Source organism: Chiloscyllium plagiosum, unplaced genomic scaffold (assembly GCF_037043375.1).
Source record: "Chiloscyllium plagiosum isolate Xiang-an unplaced genomic scaffold, Cpla_swu_hap1 HiC_scaffold_7, whole genome shotgun sequence".
Taxonomy (NCBI): Eukaryota; Metazoa; Chordata; class Chondrichthyes; order Orectolobiformes; family Hemiscylliidae; genus Chiloscyllium; species Chiloscyllium plagiosum.
Window position 1 is genome coordinate 114,850,800 of NW_028270145.1, and position 17,096 is coordinate 114,867,895.

Here is a 17,096-nt window from a genome sequence, read left to right on the forward strand (position 1 = left end):
GCGGCCCAGTCTCTGGATTCATTTAAGAAAGAGTTGGATAGAGCTCTCAAAGATATTGGAATCAAGGGTTATGGAGATAACGCAGGAAGAGGATACTGATTAAGGATGATCAGCCATGATCATATTGAATGGTGGTACAGGCTCGAAGGGCAGAATGGCCTACTCCTGCACCTATTGTCTATTATCTCTGCAGGAGTTCCGCAGGGTCGTGTCTGATCCCAGCAATCTTCATCTGCTTCATCAATGACCTTCCCTTCATCATAAGGTCAGAAATGGGGATGTTCGCTGATCATTGCACAATATTCGGCACCATTCACAACTCCTCAAATACTGAAGCAGTCCATGTTCAAATGTAACAAGATCTGAACAATATCCAGGCTTGGGCTGATATGTGGCAAATAACATTACTCAAATGTTAGGTGCTGACCATCTCCAATAAAAGACCATTTAATCACCAGCCTTTGAGATTCAATTGCGTTACCATCTCTGAATTCCCCCAGAAACTCAGTAATTACAAGAGCAGGTCAGAAGCTAGGAATACTGAGAGTAACTCACCTCCTGACTCCCCACAGTCTCTACCATCTACAAGGCACAAGTCTGTAGACTGATGGTGGACTCCCCACTTCCTGGATGGGTACAGTTTCAACAACCCTGAAGAAGCTCGACACCATGCAGGACAAAGCAGCCACTTGATTTGGCACATCATCCGCTCTGTCCCTTACCAACGCTCAGTAGCAGCAGTGTGTACCATCCACAAGATGCACTGCAGGAATTCACCAAAGATCCTCAGACAGCACCTGTCCATTTCCATCCAGAAGGACAAGGGGCAGCAGATACATGGGTATACAACCCCTGCAAGTTCCCCTCCAAGCCAATCACCATCCTGACCTGAAAATATATCGCTGTTCCTTCACTGTCGCTGGGTTCAAATCCTTGAACTCCCTCACATCACTTTCTCAAAGGCAAGTAGGGATGGACAATAAATGCTGATTCTAGATTAGAGTGGTGCTGGAAAAGCACAGCAGTTCAGGCAGCATCTGAGGAGCAGGAAAATCGACGTTTCGGGCAAAAGCCCTTCATCTGGAATAGAGGCAGAGTGCCTGCAGGGTGGAGAGATAAATGAGAGGGGGGTGAGGGTGGGGAGAAAGTAGCATAGAGTACAATAGGTGAATGGGGGTGGGGATGGAGGTGATAGGTCAGGGAGGAGGGTGGGGGGGAAGGTAGCAAAGAATACAATGGGGGTGGGGATGAAAGTGATAGGTCAAGGAGGAGTGTGGGGGAAGGTAGCAAAGACTACAATGGGTGAATGGGGGTGGGGATGAAGGTGATAGGTCAGGGACCTATCACCTCCATCCCCACCCCCACTCACCTATTGTACTCTATGCTACTTTCTCCCCACCCCCACCCCCTCTCATTTATCTCTCCACCCTGCAGGCACTCTGCCTTTATTCCAGATGAAGGGCTTTTGCCAGAAATGTCGATTTTCCTGCTCCTCGGCTGCTGCCTGACCTGCTGTTCTTTTCCAGCACCACTCTAATCCGGAATCTGGTTTCCAGCATCTGCAGTCATTGTTTTTACCTAATAAATGCTGGCCTAGCCAGCGATGCCCACATCCCCGTGAGTGAATTTTAAAAATATGTTTGCTCGATATAGTTTTAAAAACTTGTGTATTAGAAGGGGATTGAAAGGTGAAATTGGTGGTTTGACAGAAAATACAGGAGTTCCTTATTTATGAATATCTGACTTAGATCACAGAAATAGACCCTTTGGTCCAACTGTGTTACCATCACTGAATCCCCCAGAAACACAATTGGATTTGCCTCATAAATACAGTAATTACAAGAGCAGGTCAGAGGCTAGGAATCCATGTTGATAATGTTCCCCAAACCTGCCTGTGTTTGGCCCATGTCCCTTCAAATATTTTCCTATTCATGAACTTATCCAAATGTTTTTTTAAAGGCTGTAACTGTATCCACATCCACCACTTCATCTGGCAGTTCATTCTACACATGAACCACTCTATTTTTAAAAAAAAAACAGTTGCTCTGTGTCCTTTTTAAAACTTCCTTCTTCTCCCCTTAAAAATATGACCCCTAATTTTGAACTCGACCACGCTAGGGAAAAAAACCTTTTCTATTCACCTTATCAATGTCCCTCATGATTTTGTAAACCTCTGTAAAGGTCACCACTCAATCTCCTAGGCTCCAGTGAAAAAGTCCCAGCCCATTTTTATAATTCAAACCCTCCAGTTCCAGCAACATCCTAGTAATTCTTTTCTGAACCCTCTCCAATTTAATAATATCCTTGCTATAGCAGGGTGACCAGAACTGGACTCAGTATTCCAGATTAGCTCTTACCAATGTCCTTACCTCCTCCACATGGCATCCCAACTTCTATACTCGATGGTCTAAGCAATGAAGGCATGCCTGCTAAATGCTTTCTTAAGCACCTGTGACATAAACTGTAACCTCAATCAGGGGTGTAAATTTTTGAGGATCTGACATACAGATTCTGTAATTACAAACAACTCCTTTATATTGCCCTGCATTGTGTTCTGATGTACAAATCAATTTGTAAACAGATTCCAGAATGAAACCTGTTCACAATCTGGGACTGCTTGTAATTTACAACGAGCATTGTCACTTTGCAATTCAGCCTGTTATGGATCTTTTATCTGCCTCAATTCAATTTTCCTGCCTGCTTGCCATAACCCTTCAGTAGGAGAAAGTGAGGTCTGCAGATGCTGGAGATCAGAGCTGAAAATGTGTTGCTGGAAAAGCGCAGCGGGTCAGGCAGCATCCAAGGGAACAGGAGAATCGACGTTTCGGGCATAAGCCCTTCTTCAGGAATGAGGAAAGTGTGTCCAGCAGGCTAAGATAAAAGGTAGGGAGGAGGGACTTGGGGGAGGGGTGTCGGAAATGCGATAGGTGGAAGGAGGTCAAGGTGAGGGTGATAGGCTGGAGTGGGGTGGGGGTGGAGAGGTCAGGAAGAAGATTGCAGGTTAGGAAGGCGATGCTGAGTTCGAGGGATTTGACTGAGACAAGGTGGGGTGGGAGGGGAAATGAGGAAACTGGAGAAATCTGAGTTCATCCCTTGTGGTTGGAGGGTTCCCAGGCAGAAGATGAGGTGCTCTTCCTCCAACCGTTGTGTTGCCATGGTCTGGCGATGGAGGAGTCCAAGGACCTGCATGTCCTTGGTGGAGTGGGAGGGTAACCTTAATTACTAATTAAAATTAGTTAATTAAAAATCTATCTCCAATTTACTCAAAATCCCAGCATCCCCTCACTCTAGATAATAAATTATACAGATTCACAACTCTTGAGAAAAGAAATTCCTTCTTTATAGCTCTGTTTTAGGCCAAGAGATAGCAGATTTAAAACAATTACCCCTCATTCTAATTTGTCCCTCAATGGGAAATGTCTGCTCTATGTTTACTTTTTTAATCGACTTTAGCATCTTGTGTACCCCAATTATATCTCCTCTAATTCTTCCAAACTCTAGCATGTATACTTGCTCTCCTCTGACTCTTTGAGGGTTATTAAGGATCTGTAATAAAAGCCAACCATGCCCCATTCCACACAGCATTTCAACACATTTATGTGGCACATTAGGAATTTCCCCAAGCGCAGTACAGCCAATTTTTAAATACTGGGATCAGAGTTGCTGGCAAGGTGTTTTGTCAGTCACTAATTGTTCTTAAAGCTGAGTAAATTGTTTGGTCTATTTCAGAAGGCAGTTGAATGTCAATCATATTGCTGTGGATCTGAATTCACAGGGAGGGTAGATGAATATAGAAAAAGGGAGTAGGAGTAGGCTATCCAGTCTGTTCGGTAAAAACAATAACTGCAGATGCTGGAAACCAGATTCTGGATTAGTGGTGCTGGAAGAGCACAGCAGTTCAGGCAGCATCCAACGAGCAGCGAAATTGACGTTTCGGGCAAAAGCCCTTCATCAGGAATAAAGGCAGAGAGCCTGAAGGGTGGAGAGATAAGCTAGAGGAGGGTGGGGGTGGGGAGAGAGTAGCATAGAGTACAATGGGTGAGTGGGGGAGGGGATGAAGGTGATAGGTCAGGGAGGAGAGGGTGGAGTGGATAGGTGGAAAAGGAGATAGGCAGGTCGGACAAGTCCGGACAAGTCATGGGGACAGTGCTGAGCTGGAAGTTTGGAACTAGGGTGAGGTGGGGGAAGGGGAAATGAGGAAACTGTTGAAGTCCACATTGATGCCCTGGGGTTGAAGTGTTCCGAGGCGGAAGATGAGGCGTTCTTCCTCCAGGCGTCTGGTGGTGAGGGAGCGGCGGTGAAAGAGCCCAGGACCTCCATGTCCTCAGCAGAGTGGGAGGGGGAGTTGAAGTGTTGGGGCCACGGGGCGGTTTGGTTGATTGGTGCAGGTGTCTCGGAGATGTTCCCTGAAGCACTCTGCTAGGAGGCGCCCAGTCTCCCCAATGTAGAGGAGACCACATCGGGAGCAACGGATACAATAAATGATATTAGTGGATGTGCAGGTAAAGCTTTGATGGATGTGGAAGGCTCCTTTAGGGCCTTGGATGGAGGTGAGGGAGGAGGTGTGGGCACAGGTTTTACCGTTCCTGCGGTCGCAGGGGAAAGTGCCAGGATGGGAGGGTGGGTCGTAGGGGGGCGTGGACCTGACCAGGTAGTCACAGAGGGAGCGGTCTTTGCGGAAGGCGGAAAGGGGTGGGGAGGGAAATATATTCCTGGTGGTGGGGTCTTTTTGGAGGTGGCGGAAATGTTGGCGGATGATTTGGTTTATGCGGAGGTTTGTTGGGTGGAAGGTGAGCACCAGGGACATTCTGTCCTTGTTACGGTTGGAGGGGTGGGGTCTGAGGGTGGAGGTGCGGGATGTGGATGAGATGCGTTGGAGGGCATCTTTCTGTTGCTCCATTGAGCTATTCCTCCATTCAATAAGATCATGGGCTGATCTGATTGTAACCTCAAATCGACATGTCCAACCCTGATACCATTTGCTTAACAATAATCTGTCTCTGCTTTATAAATATAAATCTACTTTCTTCACCTTCTCCGGAAGAGAGTTCCAAAGACATTCAGCCTTGAAAGAAAATAGTTTTCATTCTTCTGTCTTAAATGGGAAAGCTCTGACTTGTAAATAATATGGAGAAAGAGGCGTCTGTAAGACTTAGGAAACTGAAGACAGACAGAGCCCTCAAAGAAAGCAGAAAGAACTCAGTCAAGGAACTGGGGGTGGGTGGGCTAAAAGAGGCTGTGTCTTTGCCAAGCAGGATTAAGGAAAATCCCAAGATATTTTATGCATATACAAGGAGCAAGAAAGTAGATAGGGAAAAGGTAAGTCCACTCAAGGTCATTGGCAGGCATTTATCTGCAGAGTTGATGAAGTGGGTAGGTTCCTTCACAAATACTTTTTCTCGGTATTCACTAGGAGAAGGACACAGTGGATGATGTATAGATGCCTTAAAAATTATGTCTTCAAACCGCAGTGTTAAGGGTGAATTGGATAGGACAATGAGCAACTGAAATACAATGGAAAAGTACAGGAAAACAGGGGAGAACAACCAGTTTTAACTGAAAAATACCCAACTAGCCAATAAAGTGGACCAAGTGTTAAACAACTCCGCACCAGCCAATAGTGTTAACCAGCCCCTAACCAGCCAGTAGTATTAACCAGCCAATAGCGTTAACCAGCCCCTAACCAGCTAGTGGTGTTAACCAGCCAATAGCGTTAACCAGCCCCTAACCAGCCAGTAGTGTTAACCAGCCAATAGTGTTAACCCATTCCCCCCGCCCCGGTTGTGAAGGTTCTGATTGGTTTGCTGAAGGCTCCCTCAGGCCCCGCCCCGCCCCGCCCCCCGTGTGCAGCCACCTCCGGGTCCCTCCCTGCTCCGGGCCCGGAACTCTTCCGCGGGGTCCTGGCACCGGCCGGAAGTAAACAACCGGCGGACCGGAAACGAGCGGAATCGGCAGCGCGGGAGGAGTTAAAGTTCAAATCGGAGTAAGTGTGAGAATAGGGAGTGTGCAAATCAGAGTGAAAAATAGTGAGAAAGTGTGTAGATTAGAAAATAAAAAATTGTGTAAAACTGACACAGAAAATAGTGTGAAAACCCGAGTGTAATCAGTGAGTGTGAGCACCGTGTACATTAGGGCGAGTGTGTAAACAGTGAGTGTGAGCACCGTGTACATTAGGGCGAGTGTGTAAACAGTGAGTGTGAGCACCGTGTACATTAGGGCGAGTGTGTAAACAGTGAGTGTGAGCACCGTGTACATTAGGGCGAGTGTGTAAACAGTGAGTGTGAGCACCGTGTTCATTAGGGCGAGTGTGTAAACAGTGAGTGTGAGCACCGTGTACATTAGGGCGAGTGTGTAAACAGTGAGTGTGAGCACCGTGTACATTAGGGCGAGTGTGTAAACAGTGAGTGTGAGCACCGTGTACATTAGGGCGAGTGTGTAAACAGTGAGTGTGAGCACCGTGTTCATTAGGGCGAGTGTGTAAACAGTGAGTGTGAGCACCGTGTTCATTAGGGCGAGTGTGTAAACAGTGAGTGTGAGCACCGTGTTCATTAGGGCGAGTGTGTAAACAGTGAGTGTGAGCACCGTGTTCATTAGGGCGAGTGTGTAAACAGTGAGTGTGAGCACCGTGTTCATTAGGGCGAGTGTGTAAACAGTGAGTGTGAGCACCGTGTTCATTAGGGCGAGTGTGTAAACAGTGAGTGTGAGCACCGTGTTCATTAGGGCGAGTGTGTAATCAGTGAGTGTGAGCACCGTGTACATTAGGGCGAGTGTGTAAACAGTGAGTGTGAGCACCGTGTTCATTTAGGGCGAGTGTTTAAACAGTGAGGGTGAGCACCGTGTACATTACGGCGAATGTGAGCACCGTGTACATTTAGGGCAAGTGTGTAAACAGTGAGTGTGAGCACCGTGTACATTAGGGCGAGTGTGTAAACAGTGAGTGTGAGCACCGTGTACATTAGGGTGAGTGTGAGCACCGTGTACATTTAGGGCAAGTGTGTAAACAGTGAGTGTGAGCACCGTGTTCATTAGGGCGAGTGTGTAATCAGTGAGTGTGAGCACTGTGTACATTAGGGTGAGTGTGAGCACCGTGTACATTTAGGGCGAGTGTGTAAACAGTGAGGGTGAGCACCGTGTACATTAGGGCGAGTGTGTAAACAGTGAGGGTGAGCACCATTTACATTAGGGCGAGTGTGTAATCAGTGAGTGTGAGCATCATGTACATTTAGGGCGAGTGTGTAATCAGTGAGTGTGAGCACCGTGTACATTTAGGGCGAGTGTGTAAACAGTGAGTGTGAGCACCGTGTACATTAGGGCGAGTGTGTAAACAGTGAGTGTGAGCACCGTGTTCATTAGGGCGAGTGTGTAAACAGTGAGTGTGAGCACCGTGTTCATTAGGGCGAGTGTGTAAACAGTGAGTGTGAGCACCGTGTTCATTAGGGCGAGTGTGTAAACAGTGAGTGTGAGCACCGTGTTCATTAGGGCGAGTGTGTAAACAGTGAGTGTGAGCACCGTGTTCATTAGGGCGAGTGTGTAAACAGTGAGTGTGAGCACCGTGTTCATTAGGGCGAGTGTGTAAACAGTGAGTGTGAGCACCGTGTTCATTAGGGCGAGTGTGTAATCAGTGAGTGTGAGCACCGTGTACATTAGGGCGAGTGTGTAAACAGTGAGTGTGAGCACCGTGTTCATTTAGGGCGAGTGTTTAAACAGTGAGGGTGAGCACCGTGTACATTACGGCGAATGTGAGCACCGTGTACATTTAGGGCAAGTGTGTAAACAGTGAGTGTGAGCACCGTGTACATTAGGGCGAGTGTGTAAACAGTGAGTGTGAGCACCGTGTACATTAGGGTGAGTGTGAGCACCGTGTACATTTAGGGCAAGTGTGTAAACAGTGAGTGTGAGCACCGTGTTCATTAGGGCGAGTGTGTAATCAGTGAGTGTGAGCACCGTGTACATTAGGGTGAGTGTGAGCACCGTGTACATTTAGGGCGAGTGTGTAAACAGTGAGGGTGAGCACCGTGTACATTAGGGCGAGTGTGTAAACAGTGAGGGTGAGCACCATTTACATTAGGGCGAGTGTGTAATCAGTGAGTGTGAGCATCATGTACATTTAGGGCGAGTGTGTAATCAGTGAGTGTGAGCACCGTGTACATTTAGGGCGAGTGTGTAAACAGTGAGTGTGAGCACCGTGTACATTTAGGGCGAGTGTGTAATCAGTGAGTGTGAGCACCGTGTACATTAGGGCGAGTGTGTAAACAGTGAGTGTGAGCACCGTGTACATTAGGGTGAGTGTGAGCACCGTGTACATTTAGGGCAAGTGTGTAATCAGTGAGTGTGAGCACCGTGTACATTAGGGTGAGTGTGAGCACCGTGTACATTTAGGGCGAGTGTGTAAACAGTGAGGGTGAGCACCGTGTACATTAGGGCGAGTGTGTAAACAGTGAGGGTGAGCACCATGTACATTAGGGCGAGTGTGTAATCAGTGAGTGTGAGCATCATGTACATTAGGGCGAGTGTGTAAACAGTGAGTGTGAGCACTGTGTACATTAGAGCGAGTGTGTAAACGGTGTGAGCAGCGTGTACAATAGGGCGAGTGTGAGCACAGTGTACATTAGGGCGAGTGTGTAAACAGTGAGTGTGAGCACCGTGTACATTAGGGCGAGTGTGTAATCAGTGAGTGTGAGCACCGTGTACATTAGGGTGAGTGTGAGCACCGTGTACATTTAGGGCCAGTGTGTAAACAGTGAGTGAGAGCGCCATGTACATTAGGGCGAGTGTGTAAACAGTGAGTGTGAGCACCATGTACATTAGGGCAAGTGTGTAAACAGTGAGTGTGAGCACCGTGTTCATTAGGGCGAGTGTGTAATCAGTGAGTGTGAGCACCGTGTACATTAGGGTGAGTGTGAGCACCGTGTACATTTAGGGCGAGTGTGTAAACAGTGAGGGTGAGCACCGTGTACATTAGGGCGAGTGTGTAAACAGTGAGGGTGAGCACCATTTACATTAGGGCGAGTGTGTAATCAGTGAGTGTGAGCATCATGTACATTAGGGCGAGTGTGTAAACAGTGAGTGTGAGCACTGTGTACATTAGAGTGAGTGTGTAAACGGTGTGAGCAGCGTGTACAATAGGGCGAGTGTGAGCACAGTGTACATTAGGGCGAGTGTGTAAACAGTGAGTGTGAGCACCGTGTACATTAGGGCGAGTGTGTAATCAGTGAGTGTGAGCACCGTGTACATTAGGGTGAGTGTGAGCACCGTGTACATTTAGGGCCAGTGTGTAAACAGTGAGTGAGAGCGCCATGTACATTAGGGCGAGTGTGTAAACAGTGAGTGTGAGCACCATGTACATTAGGGCGAGTGTGTAAACAGTGAGTGTGAGCACCGTGTACATTAGGGCGAGTGTGAGCACCGTGTACATTAGGGCGAATGTGAGCACCATGTAGATTAGGGTGAGTGTGTAAACAGTGAGTGTGAGCACCGTGTACATTAGGGTGAGTGTGAGCACCGTGTACATTTAGGGCCAGTGTGTAAACAGTGAGTGAGAGCACCGTGTACATTAGGGCGAGTGTGTAAACAGTGAGTGTGAGCACCGTGTACATTAGGGGGAGTGTGAGCACCGTGTACATTAGGGCGAATGTGAGCACCATGTAGATTAGGGTGAGTGTGTAAACAGTGAGGGTGAGCACCGTGTACATTAGGGCGAGTGTGTAAACAGTGAGTGTGAGCACTGTACATTAGGTCGAGTGTGTAAACAGTGAGTGTGAGCACCGTGTTCATTAGGGCGAGTGTGTAATCAGTGAGTGTGAGCACCGTGTACATTAGGGTGAGTGTGAGCACCGTGTACATTTAGGACGAGTGTGTAAACAGTGAGTGTGAGCACCATGTACATTAGGGTGAGTGTGAGCACAGTGTACATTTAGGGCAAGTGTGTAAACAGTGAGTGAGAGCACCGTGTACATTAGGGCGAGTGTGTAAACAGTGAGAGTGAGCACCGTGTACATTAGGGCGAATGTGAGCACCATGTAGATTAGGGCGAGTGTGTAAACAGTGAGGGTGAGCACCGTGTACATTAGGGCGAGTGTGTAAACAGTGAGTGTGAGCACTGTACCTTAGGTCGAGTGTGTAAACAGTGAGTGTGAGCATCGTGTTCATTAGGGCGAGTGTGTAATCAGTGAGTGTGAGCACCGTGTACATTAGGGTGAGTGTGAGCACCGTGTACATTTAGGGCGAGTGTGTAAACAGTGAGTGTGAGCACTGTGTACATCAGGGCGAGTTTGTAAACAGTGAGGGTGAGCACCATGTACATTAGGGCGAGTGTGTAAACAGTGAGTGTGAGCACAGTGTACATTAGGGCGAGTGTGAGCACCGTGTACATTTAGGGCGAGTGTGTAAACAGTGAGCGTGAGCACCATGTACATTAGGGCGAGTGTGTAAACAGTGAGTGTGAGCACCATGTACATTAGGGCGAGTGTGTAAACAGTGAGTGTGAGCACTGTGTACATCAGGGCGAGTGTGTAAACAGTGTGAGCAGCGTGTACAATAGGGCGAGTGTGAGCACAGTGTACATTAGGGCGAGTGTGTAAACAGTGAATGTGAGCACCGTGTACATTAGGGCGAGTGTGAGCACCGTGTACATTTAGGGCGAGTGTGTAAACAGTGAGTGTGAGCACTGTGTACATCAGGGCGAGTTTGTAAACAGTGAGGGTGAGCACCATGTACATTAGGGCAAGTGTGTAAACAGTAAGGGTGAGCACCGTGTACATTAGGGCGAGTGTGAGCACCGTGTACATTTAGGCCGTGGGTGTAAACAGTGAGCGTGAGCACCATGTACATTAGGGCGAGTGTGTAAACAGTGAGTGTGAGCACCATGTACATTAGGGCGAGTGTGTAAACAGTGAGTGTGAGCACTGTGTACATCAGGGCGAGTGTGTAAACAGTGTGAGCAGCGTGTACAATAGGGCGAGTGTGAGCACAGTGTACATTAGGGCGAGTGTGTAAACAGTGAATGTGAGCACCGTGTACATTAGGGCGAGTGTGAGCACCGTGTACATTTAGGGCGAGTTTGTAAACAGTGAGGGTGAGCACCATGTACATTAGGGCGAGTGTGTAAACAGTGAGGGTGAGCACCGTGTACATTAGAGCGAGTGTGAGCACCGTGTACATTTAGGACGAGTGTGTAAACAGTGAGGGTGAGCGCCGTGTACATTAGGGCGAGTGTGTAAACAGTGAGTGTGAGCACCATGTACATTAGGGCGAGTGTGTAAACAGTGAGTGTGAGCACTGTACATCAGGGTGAGTGTGTAAACAGTGTGAGCAGCGTGTACAATAGGGCGAGTGTGAGCACAGTGTACATTAGGGCGAGTGTGTAAACAGTGAGTGTGAGCACCGTGTACATTAGGGCGAGTGTGAGCACCGTGTACATTTAGGGCGAGTTTGTAAACAGTGAGGGTGAGCACCATGTACATTAGGGCGAGTGTGTAAACAGTGAGGGTGAGCACCGTGTACATTAGGGCGAGTGTGAGCACCGTGTACATTTAGGGCGAGTGTGTAAACAGTGAGTGTGAGCACTGTGTACATTTAGGGCGAGTGTGTAAACAGTGAGTGTGAGCACCGTGTACATTAGGGCGAGTGTGAGCACCGTGTACATTTAGGCCGTGGGTGTAAACAGTGAGCGTGAGCACCATGTACATTAGGGCGAGTGTGTAAACAGTGAGTGTGAGCACCATGTACATTAGGGCGAGTGTGTAAACAGTGAGTGTGAGCACTGTGTACATCAGGGCGAGTGTGTAAACAGTGTGAGCAGCGTGTACAATAGGGCGAGTGTGAGCACAGTGTACATTAGGGCGAGTTTGTAAACAGTGAGTGTGAGCACCGTGTACATTAGGGCGAGTGTGAGCACCGTGTACATTTAGGGCGAGTTTGTAAACAGTGAGGGTGAGCACCATGTACATTAGGGCGAGTGTGTAAACAGTAAGGGTGAGCACCGTGTACATTTAGGGCGAGTGTGTAAACAGTGAGCGTGAGCACCATGTACATTAGGGCGAGTGTGTAAACAGTGAGTGTGAGCACTGTGTACATCAGGGCGAGTGTGTAAACAGTGAGTGTGAGCACCGTGTACATTAGGGCGAGTGTGAGCACCGTGTACATTTAGGCCGTGGGTGTAAACAGTGAGCGTGTGCACCATGTACATTAGGGCGAGTGTGTAAACAGTGAGTGTGAGCACCATGTACATTAGGGCGAGTTTGTAAACAGTGAGTGTGAGCACTGTGTACATCAGGGCGAGTGTGTAAACAGTGTGAGCAGCGTGTACAATAGGGCGAGTGTGAGCACAGTGTACATTAGGGCGAGTTTGTAAACAGTGAGTGTGAGCACCGTGTACATTAGGGCGAGTGTGAGCACCGTGTACATTTAGGGCGAGTTTGTAAACAGTGAGGGTGAGCCCCATGTACATTAGGGCGAGTGTGTAAACAGTAAGGGTGAGCACCGTGTACATTTAGGGCGAGTGTGTAAACAGTGAGCGTGAGCACCATGTACATTAGGGCGAGTGTGTAAACAGTGAGTGTGAGCACCATGTACATTAGGGCGAGTGTGTAAACAGTGAGCGTGAGCACTGTGTACATCAGGGCGAGTGTGTAAACAGTGAGTGTGAGCACCGTGTACATTAGGGCGAGTGTGAGCACCGTGTACATTTAGGCCGTGTGTGTAAACAGTGAGGGTGAGCACCATGTACATTAGGGCGAGTGTGTAAACAGTGAGTGTGAGCACCGTGTACATTCGGGTGAGTGTGAGCACCGTGTACATTAGGGCGAGTGTGTAAACAGTGAGTGTGTGCACTGTGTAAATTAGGGCGAGTGTAATCAATGAGTGTGAGCACCATGTACATTAGGGCGAGTGTGAGCACCGTGTACATTAGGGCGAGTGTGTAAACAGTGAGGGTGAGCACCATTTACATTAGGGCGAGTGTGTAAACAGTGAGGGTGAGCACCGTTACATTAGGGCACGTGTGTAAACAGTGAGTTTGAGCACCATGTACATTAGGGCGAGTGTGAGCACCGTGTACATTAGGGCACGTGTGTAAACAGTGAGTTTGAGCACCATGTACATTAGGGCGAGTGTGAGCACTGTGTACATTAGGGCAAGTGTGTAAACAGTGAGTGTGAGCACCGTGTACATTAGGGTGAGTGTGAGCACCGTGTACATTAGGGTGAGTGTGAGCACCGTGTACATTAGAGCGAGTGTGTAAACAGTGAGTGTGAGCACTGTGTATATTAGGACGAGCTTGAGCACCGTGTACATTAGGTCGAGTGTGTAAACAGTGAGGATGAGCACTGTGTACATTAGGGCAAGTGTGTAAACAGTGAGTTCCTCTGTCTCGCCGCCATCAACAACAACTTATATTTGTAGAGCACCTTTCAGATAGTGATGCAGCTTCAGGCTTGTCACAGTAACATTAGACATTGTGCTTGATGTTAGGGGCAGGTGACCCCAAAGTCTCTTCAAAGACAAAGATGTTAGGAATATGTGGAGGAAAAGGTTACGGAGTGAATTCCAGATCTTAGCATCCCAGATAGCTCAAAGCTCAGCTGCCAATCAGATTATTCAAATTAGGGTTATAGTAATAGCCACATTTAGAGAGTCTCAGAGAGTTAAGAACATACATGGATTCGAGCCTGCTCTGCCAGTCAATAAGATTGTGGCTCACCTGATCATAGTGTGATCTGTATAATCTCACTGATCTGGATATCATTTGACTCCACTGTCAACCATGAATCTCTCTATTTCTGCCTGAAAATATATTCATTGTTCCAGTCTCCATAACCTTCTGGGAAAGAGAGTTCCACAGATCATTCACCCTCTGAGAGGGAAAAACGTTCTCCTCATGCTTTAAATGGGCAACCCCTTATTCTCAAATAGTGATCCCTAGTTTTTATCTCTTCCTTAAGGTGAAACATCTACCATTCAACAGGATATTCTAAACCCATGACTACTTCCATCTAGAAGGACAAGGATAGCAGATACGTAGGAACACTACCCCGTGCACATTCCCCTCCAGGCCACTCACCATCCTGACTTGGAAATATATCGCCATTCCTTCAGTGTAGGTGGGTCAAAATCCTGGAATTCCCTCACTAAGGGCATTGTGAGTCTACCTACAGCACATGGACTGCAGTGGTTCAAGAGGCAGCTCACCCCCACCTTCTCAAGGGATGGGTAATAAATGCTGGGTCCAGCCAGTGACACTCACATTGCATGAATTAATTTTTCAAAAATGACTTGTCAAATTCTACCTAGGGTTGCATGAGATTACAACAACAGAAAGTAGAAGTACAGCATTCAGCCCTTTGAGCCATCTCCACAAGGAGGAGTGAGGCAGTAGAGAGACTTGAAGCCACGAATTAGAATTTCAAAATCCTGGGAGCCAATATAGGCCCGATAACTCCAACAGTAGGGTAGCAAGTCTTGTTGCAAGTTAAAATGTGGAGCTGGAAAAAGCACAGCAGGTCAAGCTACATCAGAAAAGCAGGAAAGTTGACGTTTTGGACAGGACCCTTCATCGAAAAGTCAACTTTGTTGCTCCTCTGATGCTGCTTGACCTGGCATGCTTTTACCAGCTCTGCATTTTATCGATTCTGACTTTCCAGCATCTGCGGTCCTCACTTTTTTCTTGTTGCAAGTTAAGGCACGACAGAGTTTTAGATGACTGTGGGTTAGGAGGGTAGAATGTTTAGAGATTAGAAAGGTATGGCCACACGTGAGCTAAAATTTGTGAAGCTGGGCAGTGGGAATAGGCGGGCTTCATGGTGGTAAAATGATCATGAGCAGAGGTCGATGACCAGGGAGTACAGTACTCAAACATTGCTAGAAGCAGACAAAGCTTTTCATTTCACATATTTCACTACACTAAATTGTGTCTGCCTATTTCAACATTCTCAGTCGTCTTGAAGTCTGTTACTCTCGTCGCTATTTATGATATTGAGCTTTATATAATCCATAAACTTCTAAATTGTACTGCCTAAACAATTCAGCCAATTATAAACAACAATCAATGGTCCTAAAATCAAACCCTCAGGTACCTCTTTCAGGTTATTCAAAAATGATTTTCCTTTATCAAATTGATACTCGGCTAATGTGAACGCGAGGTGAAAGTGAGGACTGCAGCTGCTGGAGATTAGAGTAAAGAATGTGGTGCTGGAAAAGCACAACAGGTCAGGCAGCAGGAAAATCAACATTTCAGGCAAAACGCCTTCATCAGGAAAGCTTTGAGGAGAAAGTGAGGTCTGCAGATGCTGGAGATCAGAGCTGAAAATGTGTTGCTGGAAAAGCGCAGCAGGTCAGGCAGCATCCAGGGAACAGGAGAATCGACGTTTCGGGCAACACATTTTCAGCTCATCAGGAAAGCTGTCAAGAAGAGTATTTCAAAAGAGTGGAAAGCAAGAAAACAAAAAAAAAATATTCCTTGTGCTCTTGCCATTGAAGAGGCAGTTTCAGTTCAGCTTTAAGTCTCAAATATTCATAGGAAACAAATGCAGAATTTATTACAATATGTTCTCCAAATGAAACTTCCCAATTAAAGCTGTCGGAATTACAGTGACAACTTTGGTAGAGATCACCATTCTTTGAATTTGCAGTATGAAGGGGCCGATGAATCAACAATAATCAACAGAACTGAATCAGCTCAACCTCAAGTTCTAATATTCTCTAAAATCTTAACAAAGTATCAAAATTAAATGGACTTTTCATTTTGTGAAAACCCTGCATTTAAAAAACAGCAAAGATATTTTAATTCAATACTCTCATCTGGCTGAAGGATGACCACTGACACAATTTATTTTTTGAAACAGGCATTGTAGAATTTCAAACAAATCAGGGGCTCAAGGTCCTCAATCAATTTGTTTTAAGGTTACATGCTTGATAATTTTAAAAAAGGACATAATGTTATACAATTTCAATGTAAAACCAAAATCTGCCCTAATACATAGCCCACAAATCACACTGAATTGAGATCCTGATCCGAACAAGGCAAAATAGTTTCTTTGATATTTTCGGAACCAGTATTTTAACAAAGCAAAATAGTTAAATATCAAACACTTTCAGTATGGCGTAATTTACATTGAAACATCCCCCCTTGACCCAAGTATCAGTACAGCCTTAATTTCAGCGTTTCTCTTTTAGTTCTGATTTGGAGGTGCTGGTGTTGGGCTGGGGTGTACAAACTTATAAACCACACAACACCAGGTTATATCCAACAGGTTTAATTGGAAGCACTAGCTTTTGGAGTGCTGTTCCCTCATCAGGTGGTTGTCTGATTCGGCGCTCCGAAATCTAGGGTGCTTCAAACTAAACCTGTTGGACTATAACCTGGTTTTGTGTGATTTTTAACTTTTTGTTCACATCCTCTCACTGAAATTACACTTATTAAAAGAGAAAGCCCTTGCAGCAGACCGCACAGCACCGCAGTCCAAGCCACTTCCCTTCCCCCAGAAGAAAGACTTGCCAAGTCAAGTCGACAGCCAGAAACTGAGACTCCCACATCAAAAACCCAGACAAAGCTTCCCCAGGGGTCAATGCACTTCACTGTCAGGATCCGAGCAGACCTGCACAACTTTATCCCCCTTTTCCCGGTGACACCATGTTGTCCTAAAAGTACGTCTAAGGAGAGGTGTGGGGTCAAAGGTGATAACTTTCAGAAGTACCAAATTTTGTTTAGATTTTTTCTATGAAGTTGATGATTTCTAACTTTTTTTGCCCTGGAGCCTCAAACCTAATGTCTGGAGGACTTCAAAGCTCCTTTTTCCAGGGGACTTTAGCCCCCTTTTACTGAGGGGACTCTAACCCCTTTCTCACTTCTCACGGGGTCTCGAATCCCTTTTCTTACTCTATATGTCTGGGGACTAGTGTGCTTCAAACTAAACCCCAATTAAAACCCAGGTTCTTGTGGGAAGCAAGGGAAATATCTTGCTGAGATATTTGTATCATCAATAGTCACAGGTGAGGTGCCGGAAGACTGGAGGTTGGCTAACGCGGTGCCACTGTTTAAGAAGGGTGGTAAGGACAAGCCAGGGGACTATAGACCAGTGAGCCTAACCTCAGTGGTGGGC

General features: G+C 46.8%; 1 protein-coding gene across 2 annotated transcripts in view; it reads left to right on the plus strand.

The window, feature by feature from the left end:
- The first annotated feature begins 5,878 nt into the window (after positions 1 to 5,878).
- The window catches only part of bcs1l (BCS1 ubiquinol-cytochrome c reductase complex chaperone), a 60,799-nt gene continuing 49,581 nt past the window's right edge, over positions 5,879 to 17,096 (plus strand). The window contains exons 1-2 of one of the 2 annotated variants that reach the window (XM_087989409.1): positions 5,943 to 5,983; positions 13,941 to 14,099. The gene's annotated coding sequence lies outside the window, so the exon portion shown is untranslated. Of the gene's footprint in view, positions 5,984 to 13,940; positions 14,100 to 17,096 lie in introns of both variants that reach the window. The other variant, XM_087989410.1, reaches the window with a different exon arrangement.